At 37.8% G+C, this 12,500-nt stretch overlaps 1 protein-coding gene across 4 annotated transcripts in view; it reads right to left on the minus strand.

Annotated features, from left to right (window-relative positions):
* Positions 1-12,160, minus strand: part of LOC143026851 (betaine-homocysteine S-methyltransferase-like) — a 175,586-nt gene extending 163,426 nt beyond the window's left edge. For all 4 annotated transcript variants that reach the window (XR_012966537.1, XR_012966536.1, XM_076187643.1 and 1 more), the window contains exon 1: positions 12,004-12,160. The gene's annotated coding sequence lies outside the window, so the exon portion shown is untranslated. The remainder of the gene's footprint in view (positions 1-12,003) is intronic.
* Positions 12,161-12,500: the final 340 nt, after the last annotated feature.

Raw genomic sequence — 12,500 nt, forward strand, 5'->3', positions numbered from 1 at the left:
CTTCCCACAAATGATAAAGAGCAGCCGGCCTTTGTTCTAAAGAGCAATAAAGAGCAATACTCGGAACCCTAGTGCCAACAAATGACCATCCTTTGTTTCCGCGTGCAACAGTGAGAAGTGTAACGGCAACGGAGAGAAGTGTAACGGAACCGGATATATGTGTCACCGCAACGGTGAGAAGTGTAACGGAAACTGAGATGTGTGCCACGACAACGGTGAGAAGTGTAACGGAAACGGAGATATATGTCACGGCAACGGTGAGAAGTGTAACGGAAACGGAGATATGTGTCACGGAAAATGTGAGAAATGTAACGGAAACGGAGATATGTGTCACGGCAACGGTGAGAAGTGTAACGGAAACGGAGATGTGTGTCACGGCAACGGTGAGAAGTGCAACGGAAAGGAGATGTTTGTAACTGCAACGAAATAAGCGTAACGCCAACGAACATAAAATTAACGGTAACATATATAATAGTAACGTTAATCTATACTGTATATATTTAAAGGCAGCTTATATACGTAACGGCAACGGAGAGAAGTGTAACAGCAACTGCGATATAGGTAACGGCAACGGAGGGGGGTGTAACGGCTGAAAAGTATGTAATTTTGGAATTTTTTACTTTTTTTTTTTTTTTTTTTTAGATTTACCAGACAGGTAACTGTGCCCATATTCTCATTTACGATTCGCCATTAATTTTTCTGGAAAAAATGGCCAAATTTCAGAAAAGGACTAAAAAATGAAATAATAGCCAAATTCTTCAAGAAAAAAAAACAATTATATAAAAAACAATAAGTTAAGTTAAACAATAAGCCAGTTATTGCATACTGCATAGTTTGCCGATTATGCAATATGCAATAACCAACAAAAATACAACCTAACATGACCTAACCAAACTTGGCTGAGTATCTAAGTAATTATAAAGTATTTCTCAGTACTAATTAAGCATTTAAGTAATTATTTAAGTAATTATTAAGTGATTATTAGACGGCCCCACCTTTGTCGATGCTGGCTATACAATAAAGATTTTTTCTAGAAATTCAATATTGCATTAGGGCCTAATGGCTTAATGGCATTAATGGCTTTCTTTACATAAATACAACCTAACATAACCTAACCAAACTTGGCTGAGTATTTAAGTAATTAATAGACGGCGCCACCCGAAATCTCACTTTTCCCACCTTTTCCGGTGCTGCCTATACAGCGGAGAAGAAATTTCCCAGAAATTCTAGATTGTACTATTCTGGACATTACCGTTTTCATTTATCTATTTATTTTTACTTATATATTTATATATATATGTATATATATGTGTATATATATATATATGTATATATATATATGTATATATATACATATATATATATGTATATATATATATATGTATATATATACATATATATATATATATATATATATATATGTATATATATGTATATATATACATATATGTATATATGTATATATACATATATATATATAAATATATATATATTCATATTATATGTATATATATATATGTATATGTATATATTTTCTACTGGCCATGAAAAAGCCGGATATTTTCAGACTTTCTAGGGCAGGCATGTCAAACTCAAAGTTCCCCGAGGACAATATCATTACGTTTAACTTGTCATGAGGGCCGCATTTGCTTCAATTAAAATTATCTAATAAAACGTCACTAAATGCAATTTATTAGACAAAATTAGACAAGATAATATACAATTTATAGACAAAAAAAGGATCATTTACAAGGCTGTGAGTTCAAATAACACAAAACGATGCACAATAAAACACACAACTGGCCGAGACGATTTTCACGCTACAATTTAACCAAATACCAGTGAGTTGCAAGGGTGTGACGCTAACAGCTTATCATTGGTCGAATTCGAATGACTGCTGTCTTCATGTTTGTACGTTTGTGTGCAAATACGATTGTTTGGGTTACATGAAGAATTGTCACCCCAGAACGCCCACATGAAGAACTGTCACCCCAGAACACCCACAAGAACTGTCACCCCAGAACGCCCACATGAAGAATCGTCACCCCATGAGATCCCACATGAAGAATCGTCACCCCAGAACGCCCACATGAAGAATTGTCACCCCAGAACGCCCACATGAAGAATTGTCACCCCAGAACACCCCAAGAAGATTCGTCACCCCAGAACGCCCACAGGAAGAACTGTCACCCCAGAACGCCCACAAGAAGATTCGTCACCCCAGAACGCCCACAGGAAGAACTGTCACCCCAGAACGCCCACATGAAGAATCGTCACCCCATGAGAACCCACACGAAGATTCGTCACCCCAGAACGCGCACATGAAGAATCGTCACCCCATGAGATCCCACCTGAAGAACTGTCACCCCAGAATGCCCACATCAAGAACCGTCACCCCAGAACGCTCACATGAGTAATCGTCACCCCATGAGATCCCACATGAAGAATCGTCACCCCATGAGAGCCCACCTGAAGAATCGTCACCCCAGTACGCCGAATATCAACAGTGAAATAAAGGTTAGGTTAGGTAAGGTTAGGTTAGGTTAGGTTGAATGCATAAAATCGACTGTATCCATATGCATTGCGTATAAAAAAAATTAAATGTAAAAAATCAATTGATAAATCTACTGTTAATATGTTAATGCTCTTATTGCCAGACTTATCGTACAATGCTCTAATGAAAGGTTCTGTATTTTGATGTAATAATGTAAAAAAAAAAAAAAAAAAAAAAAAAAAAAAAAAAAAAACAGGAATTGTTGTCATTATTTTGTCTCTGTTTTTCCAACGGACAAAAAAAATATTATTATTATTATCATTATTACTATTAATTTTTCAATTCCCGGGGGGCCTGTTAAAGGTATCGTATAGGGATGTAACGGCAACGTGGAAGTATGTAACGCTTACACAAAGGTGTGTAACGGCACATTGCATTCACGGAATAGTAAACAGAGCATACAAATAACGGTGTGTAACGGCAGCGAAAATGAACGAAACGTTGTTCAAAATTAATTTAACACCACACACCATTTAACGGTAAAGGAAACTGTGTATTCGTGGAACACAGCATCTCAGTAAAGTAAAAAAAAAAAAAAAAGTGTCTATGACGTCACGCTCGATGACGTCATATTTAATCACGTCACAATCGATGACGTCACATTCTATGACATCACATTCGATGGCGTCACACTCGATGACGTTATGTCGCTCGTTTCTTTTTCTTTCTTTTTGTCTTTTCAATGTATTGTGCAGAAGACAATAACTATACAAAATATCTGAGTCACAATTTCATTTTTTTGAGTTCAAATATAAAAAGAACTTCAGCATCAACTCTATTTAGAAAGCCAAAGAAACGATCATCACGATGCTCGACGACATCAACTGTATTATGTCTAAACTCGGATGAATCTATTCATTGCAAAAACAGCCGACAAAAGAAAAATAATTTTTGAAATTACTCTCTTTCACCAACACGCTCTCTCTCTCTTTAAACGATATCATTCAGCTCAAGGTAGGCCCCATGTCGTAGAAATTAATATAAAATTAATGCAATGTACTACACAAATATATTTGCGAACGGCAGTTATCGACTATTGGACTGGATTTCAAAAAACGTGTCTAAACACTGGAATCATAGAAAATGGGTAAATACTACCAAAGAGAACGATTGCCAAAGGAGGAACTATTCTATAGTGTGTGTTGACGTTTACCATCAAGGGGGAAATGATAATAAACCACACACAAACGCAAATACATACAAAATGTGTGTGTGTATGTGTATGTGTGTGTGTGTGTGTGTGTGTGTGTGTGTGTGTGTGTGTGTGTGTGCGCGCGCATGAGAGAGAGAGAGAGAGAGAGAGAGAGAGAGAGAGAGAGAGAGAGAGAGAGAGAGAGAGAGAGAGAGAGAGAGAGAGAGAGAGAGAGAGAGAGAGAGAGAGAGAGAGAGAGAGAGAGAGAGAGAGAGAGAGACCGAGGGAGAGAGACCGAGGGAGAGAGCGAGATGGAGAGAGGGACAGAGAAGGAGAAGGAGAAGAGGGAGGGGAAGAGGGAGGGGGCAGAGGGAGGGAGGGGACAGAGGGAGGGAGAGAAAGTGAGGGAGGGGGCAGAGGGAGGGAGAGAAAGTGAGGGAGAAGAAAGTGAGGGAGGGGGAGAAAGTGAGGGAGAGGAAGAGGAAAAGGGAGAAGTGGGGAGAGGGAGAAGGAGTGGGGAGAGGGGAGGGGGAGGGGAAGGGAGAGGGATAGGGAAAAGGAGAGAGTGGAGGGATAGAGAGAGAAACAGGGGAAGAGAGAAAGGAAGAGAAAGCAAGAGAAGAGAGCGAGAAAGGGGAGGAGAGCGAGAGAGAACGAATGAGAGAGAGAGAGAGAGAGAGAGAGAGAGAGAGAGAGAAAGAGAGAGCAAGAGAGAGTAAGATAATGAGAAAAACGAGAAGAGCGAGAGAAGGGGAGAGAGCGAAAGAGAACACGAGAGAGAGAGAGAGAGAGAGAGAGAGAGAGAGAGAGAGAGAGAGAGAGAGAGAGAGAGAGAGAGAGAGAGAGAGAGAGAGAGAGAGAGAGAGAGAGAGAGAGAGAGAGAGAGAGACCACGCACCCAGTAGCAGGGACGAAGGTCATCATGCCGGGATGGGAGGAGAGGGGGGAGGAGGAGGGGGAGAGGGGGGAGGAGGAGGGGGAGAGGGGGAGGGGGAGAGGGGGAGAGGGATGTAGTTCGTACAAAGGAGGAAGAAGGGAAGGAGACAAAGAACGGCGACACACACACACACACACACACACACACACACACACACACACACGCACGCACACGCGAGTGAGAGAAGCAAAAGTAAATAAAAAATAGAATAAAAAAATAAAAACAAAGAGCCACTACCAAAGGGAATGAAAAAAAAGAAGAAGAAGAAGAAGAAGAAAAGGAAGAAAGAGAGAAATGACGAAAAAGGCGGATAAGGATGGGGACGGAAAAGGGGAGGAAAGAATAGAAGAAAATAGAAAGAGAGAATGAAAAAAGAAATAAAAGAAAGGAAGTCAGGAAGGAAGGAAGGAAAGAAGGAAGGAAGGAAGGAAGAAAATGCAGCTCAATAGAGGAAGACAGAGGAGAGAATAAACGATAAAAATAAGGAAGAACGAACAATGGAGCGAAATGGGATTAAGAAAGAGAGGAATTACCAGGATAGTGATAAGCACCAACAGACGTAAGAAATTAAATTAAATCAAAACAAAATCACCTTGAATCAGCTCCAATTAATTATACAAAATACTGAATCTTAGACTCCCAGATGATAGTGATGACGATAACCATTTGTTTTTTATTCATAATTGACATTTTTATTACTATCATCATCATTACTATTATTATCATTATCATTATTACAATTATCAGTTATTATCACTATTATCGTTATTATTATTATCATTATTATCATTATTAGTATCATTCATATAATTATTATTATAATTATCATTATTATTATTATCATTATTATTATTATTATTATTATCATTATTAATCATTATTATTATCATTATTATTATCATTATTATCATTATTAACTATTATCATTACTATTTGATACAAAGAAACTGTCTTGCTTTGACCAGAACAAAATATATAAAAAATAATCAAGTGACATCCCTACGGACCAGAGTCACACACCATTCTTTTATGAGTGGAGACTAGTCTCCACTCAAAAAATGAATGTTGGTCACTCAATTTCTGTAATTCTGCTCCTTCATCCTTCCCTTTACATCTCCCATGACAACTTTTTGATGTAACGTTGTCCCCTAGGGCAGAATAACCAATTACTGCTGATAAAAATAAAATAAATAAATGAATAAATAAATAAATACATAATGGATATAATGATGAAAATAATAATGAAAATAACAACAACAACAATAGCAACAATAACAACAATAATAACAACAATAATAACAATAATAACAATAATAATAATAATAATAAAAAATAAAAAAATTATATACCAAGGCTTTTTCCCCCTTCCAAGGGAGGTAGCCAAAAAGGTAAAGGCATAAAAACACTCCCACCCATTTCATCCCTAAATACACTCCACACCCCTCCCACCCTTCCTCTCATCTGAGCACCTCCTGGATGACGGGTCATCCCTGCACCCTGCCCACCGCCCTGGGTCAGAAGCAGTGTCGCAAGACACAGTACATCCACAGCAAGGCCGCTTCATTTAATCGGCGACCCCCCCTCTCCGTCCCCCTTTGCATATAAGGCGAGGACGGGGAGAAATCCCTTCGGGCTGCGTCAAAATTTACTCACACATACTACCCCCCCACCCCCACCCCCCGCCCATTCCTCCTCATGCAGTCACAACATCATCCATATACAACCATTCTCCACTCACCTCTGTCTTCCGTCCTATCCCTTCCTTCCTCAACAGACATTCCCCTCTTCCCCAAAGCCCCCTTCACCCCATCCATCCACCTCATCCTAGGACGTCCCCTCATGTTCACTCCCTCCACATCTGCCTTCCATACCTCTTTTACTAGTCTTTCTTCACTCATTCTTTCCATGTGTCCAAACCATCCTAATATTCTTTCATCAACCCTATCTCCCAAATCCTTTTTCACCCCTGTTCTCCTCCTCACCTCCTCATTTCTCACTCTATCCAGCCTAGTAACCCCCACCATACTTCTCAGACACCTCATCTCAAACACATTCAAACTCCTTCTCTCTTCTTCTCTTATGTTCCACGTTTCTGCCCCATACAGTGCTGTTGGCACTGTAATAATAATAATAATAATAACAATAATAATAACTAACAATAATAATAATAACAATAATAATAACTAACAATAATAATAACAATAATAATAATAATAATAATAATAATAATAATAATAATAACAATAATAATATAATAATAATAATAGCATAAAAAAAATTGATAGAAATAAAAAAAAAATAGTTCTACTGTTACAATCATCTCGATTAACTGCGATTTGATACACTTCCATGACCCGGTTAACACTTGATTTTATTCGGGTGCAAAGGCATCAACACGGAAACGAGGTTAACCCACAGTGCTTATGTTATCCTCTTTGGGAACAACAATGAGACTTTTACTCTGGCTCCCTCCTGATCATTTCATTCTGTCAAAGGAAAACTCCCTCCTTCCCAAAAGGTAAGAACACATTAATCATTACTACTACTACTACTACAATAACAATAATAATACTGTAATAATAATATATCAATAATTATGACAATAATAATAATGATAATAATAATAATAATAACAATAATAACAATAATGATAATAATAATAATAATGACAATAATAATAACTATAATAATGATAATAATAGTTATGACAATAATAATGATAATAATAACTTATAATCATGACAATAATAATAATAATAATAATAATAATGATAATAATAATAATAATATTTGTCACAACAATAATAATGATAATAATGAAAATAATAACAATAATAATAATAATTACTATTACTATTATCATTAACATCACTACCTAAATTGATTAGAGCATAGCTATTTGCAGCAGATGCTTGAGCCCTGTCGAACAAGAGGACACAGTACTACATTAACTTTGCTGTTTCAAAAAATCTTTTGTCAGGTGGCACCATCCCTCCAATTGGAGGACCTCATGATGCAAAACTTAATCAATTAAACCAACTCACTATTAAAAATAATAACATCGCCATGAACATCTGTTCATACTCACACGGCATAATCTTATTTGGCCAAAGGAGGACCCTGAAATATTCAGTTAAATATTTACTGTCATTTCACTAACAATTACTAACAGACTAAATTTGGTCAATCTTATTGATCTTGCTATGAGACTACAACACAAGTGTCTAATATTACTACATTTCATACAAGTTAATAAACATTCAGGAATAATAATCGACTTCAATCATATATATCATATACTATATATAATATCATACATCAATCATATACAAAAAAGATTGCCTTCCTGTCAAGATTATATACTGAACATCTTAACCAGTTGAGGGGTGGAAGGGGTGAAGTTTGCAACCACAATGTGCCCTCAAGAGGCATCACTACTGTTCAGAAGAAGACGGAGATTCATAAAAGGACCCAGGACTTCTTCCAACATGTCCCCAGATGCCTCCCATCTCCATACAGAAGTGTAACACTGAGAGATCAGTACCTGGTCTACAGTTGGGGCCAGAAACCAGTTGAGAGCGACAGCTACCCACTCACTCACTCATTCACTCACTCACTCTCTCTCTGTTACCAGGGATTTCATTCAGATCAGGGAACCCTTATCCAAAATGCCTAGAGGCTCAAGTCTCTCTCAGTTAAAAAGTAGAGAACCAGTCATTCATGTTTACTTCTTGTTGCTGTTCACAATACGGTCATCCAGCCTCTTCTGGTAGCTTAATGGAAGACTGCATTATACACAATCATGCACGCAAACAACACAACATACACTCTATAAAGGATTTGTGGGAAAACCCAGTTTCGGCTGTAGCATTCCTTGGGGAGACGGGACTGCTCGGACAGACAGTCTAGGGAACGACAACAACAACAACAACTTCTTGTTGCTTTTACCCAGTACACAATTCTATTCCGCTGAAGGAACCCCCCCCCACCACCATTTATGTGTTCACGGATTAAAAAGAATTTTTCTTCTGATAACAATCAAGGAGATAACTTTCATCCTGGTTGACATGTTCTTCTGTGCTTTATGTTTTCTAAGCATGCAAATCAATTAATCAATCCATCAATCAAACACAACCTCAATTATCTTTATTTGGACCCCTGACCTGTGGTCCCTCCTCACATAGTGAACGCTCTGTGTAGATTTTGTGTTAACATAAGAACATAAGAATGAAGGAGACTGTAAGAGACCAAAAGGCCTACACTAGGCAGCTCTGTATCCACCACCAACTGACATCCCCATCCATAAAGTTGTCTAATCATTTCTTAAAACAACTGATAGTTTCAGCACTTACTACATGGTTACTAAGTTTATTCCATTCATCGACCACCCTATTAGTAAACCAATTCTTACCTATTTCCTTTATAAATTTGCCAAAATTTTCTGGACTTCAGTTGATATAAACAAAGAAGTTTATTTATACCCAACAAATACACATACAACCAGAGGCAGTCACAACCTGAAATACCACACATACCAAACAAGTACTAATGTATCTAAGTGCTCCTTCTTCTCCCGCAGCATCCAATAGTAGAATCATCTCCCATCTCACGTAGCTAACAGTCCCACTCTCGATACTTTTAGAAATAGGATCACCCATCACTACCTCCCTCTCCTCAATCCTAATCTATATCCTAATCCCAATTTTGATCCCATCCTTATCCCTTATCCTAACCCCATTCCTGGTCCAAATTATGTCCCTCGACCTTAATTCCCCTGCACATTATGCCAACTGTGAGTAGCCTCTGCAGGTTCCCAAAAAGAAAGAAAGCATAACTATGGACCCAAGTCACAAAGTATGAGACTCGTCTTCATTCAGAAAAGAAGATGGACCTCTTTCCATCTTCCACTATCCTTCCTTTCTTCCGCCCTCTTTAAATCTTCCTTCACGGCCTCCACGGCTCCACCTCTTTGGTCTGATACTCTTTCCAAGTCTAGAAGCACTGGTTATTGCTAATGAAATACTAAATCTAGCTGAGGTCCCACAACACCCAGAAATGGTCCTTAGTCCATTCATTTCTCTGGCAAGAAACTTTGGACTGTTGTTTGTGTTATCTATATTATTATAATTGTTATTTTCTTTTACTTATTTTATTTTATTTATTTATCTTTTATTTATTCATTTATTTATTTATCATTATTATATTTTTTTCTGCATCCAAGCTAGTTATGGACCAAAAGGTCTCCTGTCAGCATGCTCCCCCTTTGTAATCCTTTAACTGGCTTTGTATTACTGGCTAGTAGGAGGAGAAGTGTTACTACCTATCAGTTCTCTTGCTGTGAAAAATGTAGTAAATAAATTGTAGATGATAGAAAAAAAGATCAAGGCCCAGTATGGAGAACAAGTGCCATCCCCTTGGGGCTGCACCTCTGGGGGGGAGATGCGAGATATCATATATAAGGTAGGGTATCAATGTGTGGAGAGCAGACAACAAACAAGAAACTACTGCTGTAGAGGAAAATACAAAATCAAGAAAGATCGTCACATCAACAGGGACACTATTACACATAAACATCTTAGGCAGAATTCACATCAACATACCCCACTTCCACCCAGATGTGTGGCCAATGGGTTACCTGAGAAGTATGGCTCTCCAGCAACAAAGACCTGGGGCAGTGGACCAATTAAACACCAGGAGGGACTTTTCTTTTCATATTACTTTTCTCATCCCTATGGCAGCCCTAGGGAGATGCTCCTCTCTGATGTCTGTACCACAGAAAACATATATACACCTGTCATTGATTCCAGCAGGTAGATCATAATGAGACACCAATTTTCATAACTTATGGTATCAATGGATGCCATATTTTGGGCGTTTATTGTAGGTCTATAACTAGGATCCCAACATAGGACAAAAACAAGTTCATTAAAAAGGGGGGAAGAGGGGGAGGTTCCTAGGGAATTATAACCTTTCCAGTATGGGGGCTATGCCCCCGGCCCCACGTCACTGTTAAGTGAAGCCACTTCATTCATGAAACTTAATTCAATTTTCTTTTACAAATATTCATAAGATATAGCTTCCAGCAGAACTAAGGGTAAATTAATTTGAATTACATCAAAATATCAGTAGAGCCAGCTTACAAAGTTTGACAATAACCCCAAGTCAACCATATTTACTAAGCGATGATAGATTCCATGCTACATCCATACAATGTCATTGGTGACTGGAGACTAACCTCCACTCAAGAGAAGAACACCAATCATGTTATAACTTCTACTCTCCCTCCGTTCCGCTGCCCTCATTCTTAACCTCTCATTTACCACATGAATATCTCCTTCTCCTCAATGTAATATTGTCTCTACAGAGAATACCACTGATATTGTGAATGCAATACAAAGAATGCATTTTACTATGTTGCAATATCTTTCTCCTTTTAGAAAATATCAGGTTACAAGGAAAAAGGAAGACCAAGGAAGACCTGGATTGAGGGGTGTGAAAGAAACCCTGAAGACCCACAACATCCCACCCATCCAAGTGGTCCATTTTCCCAGAGACAGAAAACTCTTTCCCCCCTCGATGCCCAAGATGGTACAAGAGGATGGATAAAGTATAAAGTAAAGTCAAGCAAAAATATCTGATAATTATAAGATCTATACTCAAATACTGCTAAAATAATAAACAATATCCTCAGGTACTACATATTGGCAGCAATCTTCAGAATCCAGTTTTACTGGCATAATTCCCTTACCATTCATTGTGTTACTGAATTTAATCCACATAATTCTTAAAGTAAGAGGCTTCATGACTTTGACTATTTTCTTTAGGTGAAGTAAGGTAGAGGGATCAGGAGAACATTGACAAGGTAAGCATGGTAAGCTGGATTATGGTTAGTGTGCTGCATGCAGCCTAGTTATGGGGAGAGATGGAGGGGGGGGGAGATACTCCGAGTTTAGATACAGCAGACTAGGAAGGAAGAGGTGTTCTTGGGATGCAGCTCTGCTACAGTGAAATAAAAATTATATGTAGGAGTTGTCTGAACATACAACCTCCAAATATAAGGTTCTGTTATGTTGGATTAGATTAGGTTAATCAGCCCAGTTTACAAAAACCTTGGTAATCCTAACCAGCTCCCTTATTTATATGGGAGTGAATCTCAAAAACTACTAATTGTCACATGAAACAGATGTCATATCACTTTAATATAACAAAAATACTATCTGTAGAATATGTTGCTAAGTCTAATCTTTAAACAAATAAATTAAAAATGCACTCTTTCATTTCAATAACATTTGTCATTTCTCAAATGAGTACATCAAAAGTCCCTTGATGTTATTTCTGCATTCTACTTTCAGGAATTACTAATGAAATGTGGAATACTCACGGCAAAATGTGACAAATCCTATGCACACAAAATCACTTTAGTCACTGCAGTTTACAACTACAAACACTCGTAATTTATAGTTTTAGTTTTTTGAGATAAGCTGAGATATCGTCAGTTTGTTTACATATTTCGCGCGCACGATGCCAGATATCACCAACTTGTCGTATTTTTTCTTTTATTTTTATTATTTCCATGTCACTTTCATTATCTCCGTGGCACTGTCAATAATAAAGATAATTTTACTTGATTATGATTAACCTTTCCTGTATTTGGTGACACTGTCCTTATTAATCTAGCTGCCATCAGGCTTGTTTATTTATCCCTGTGACACCCACTCAGTAATGAACGGGTTTACAATTCATTGGAGTATTACGTCCATAAAAATAAACACCATATGACATGTCCCTTTGTCAACATTATTACCATAAGCATCACAAAACAGAAACAAATCCCAGTGAAATTTATGAACGCAGTCGCTTAATTTCATTTTTGGTTGA

This window comes from Oratosquilla oratoria, chromosome 1, assembly GCF_046742065.1.
Source record: "Oratosquilla oratoria isolate Oo_2021 chromosome 1, ASM4674206v1, whole genome shotgun sequence".
Lineage (NCBI taxonomy): Eukaryota > Metazoa > Arthropoda > Malacostraca > Stomatopoda > Squillidae > Oratosquilla > Oratosquilla oratoria.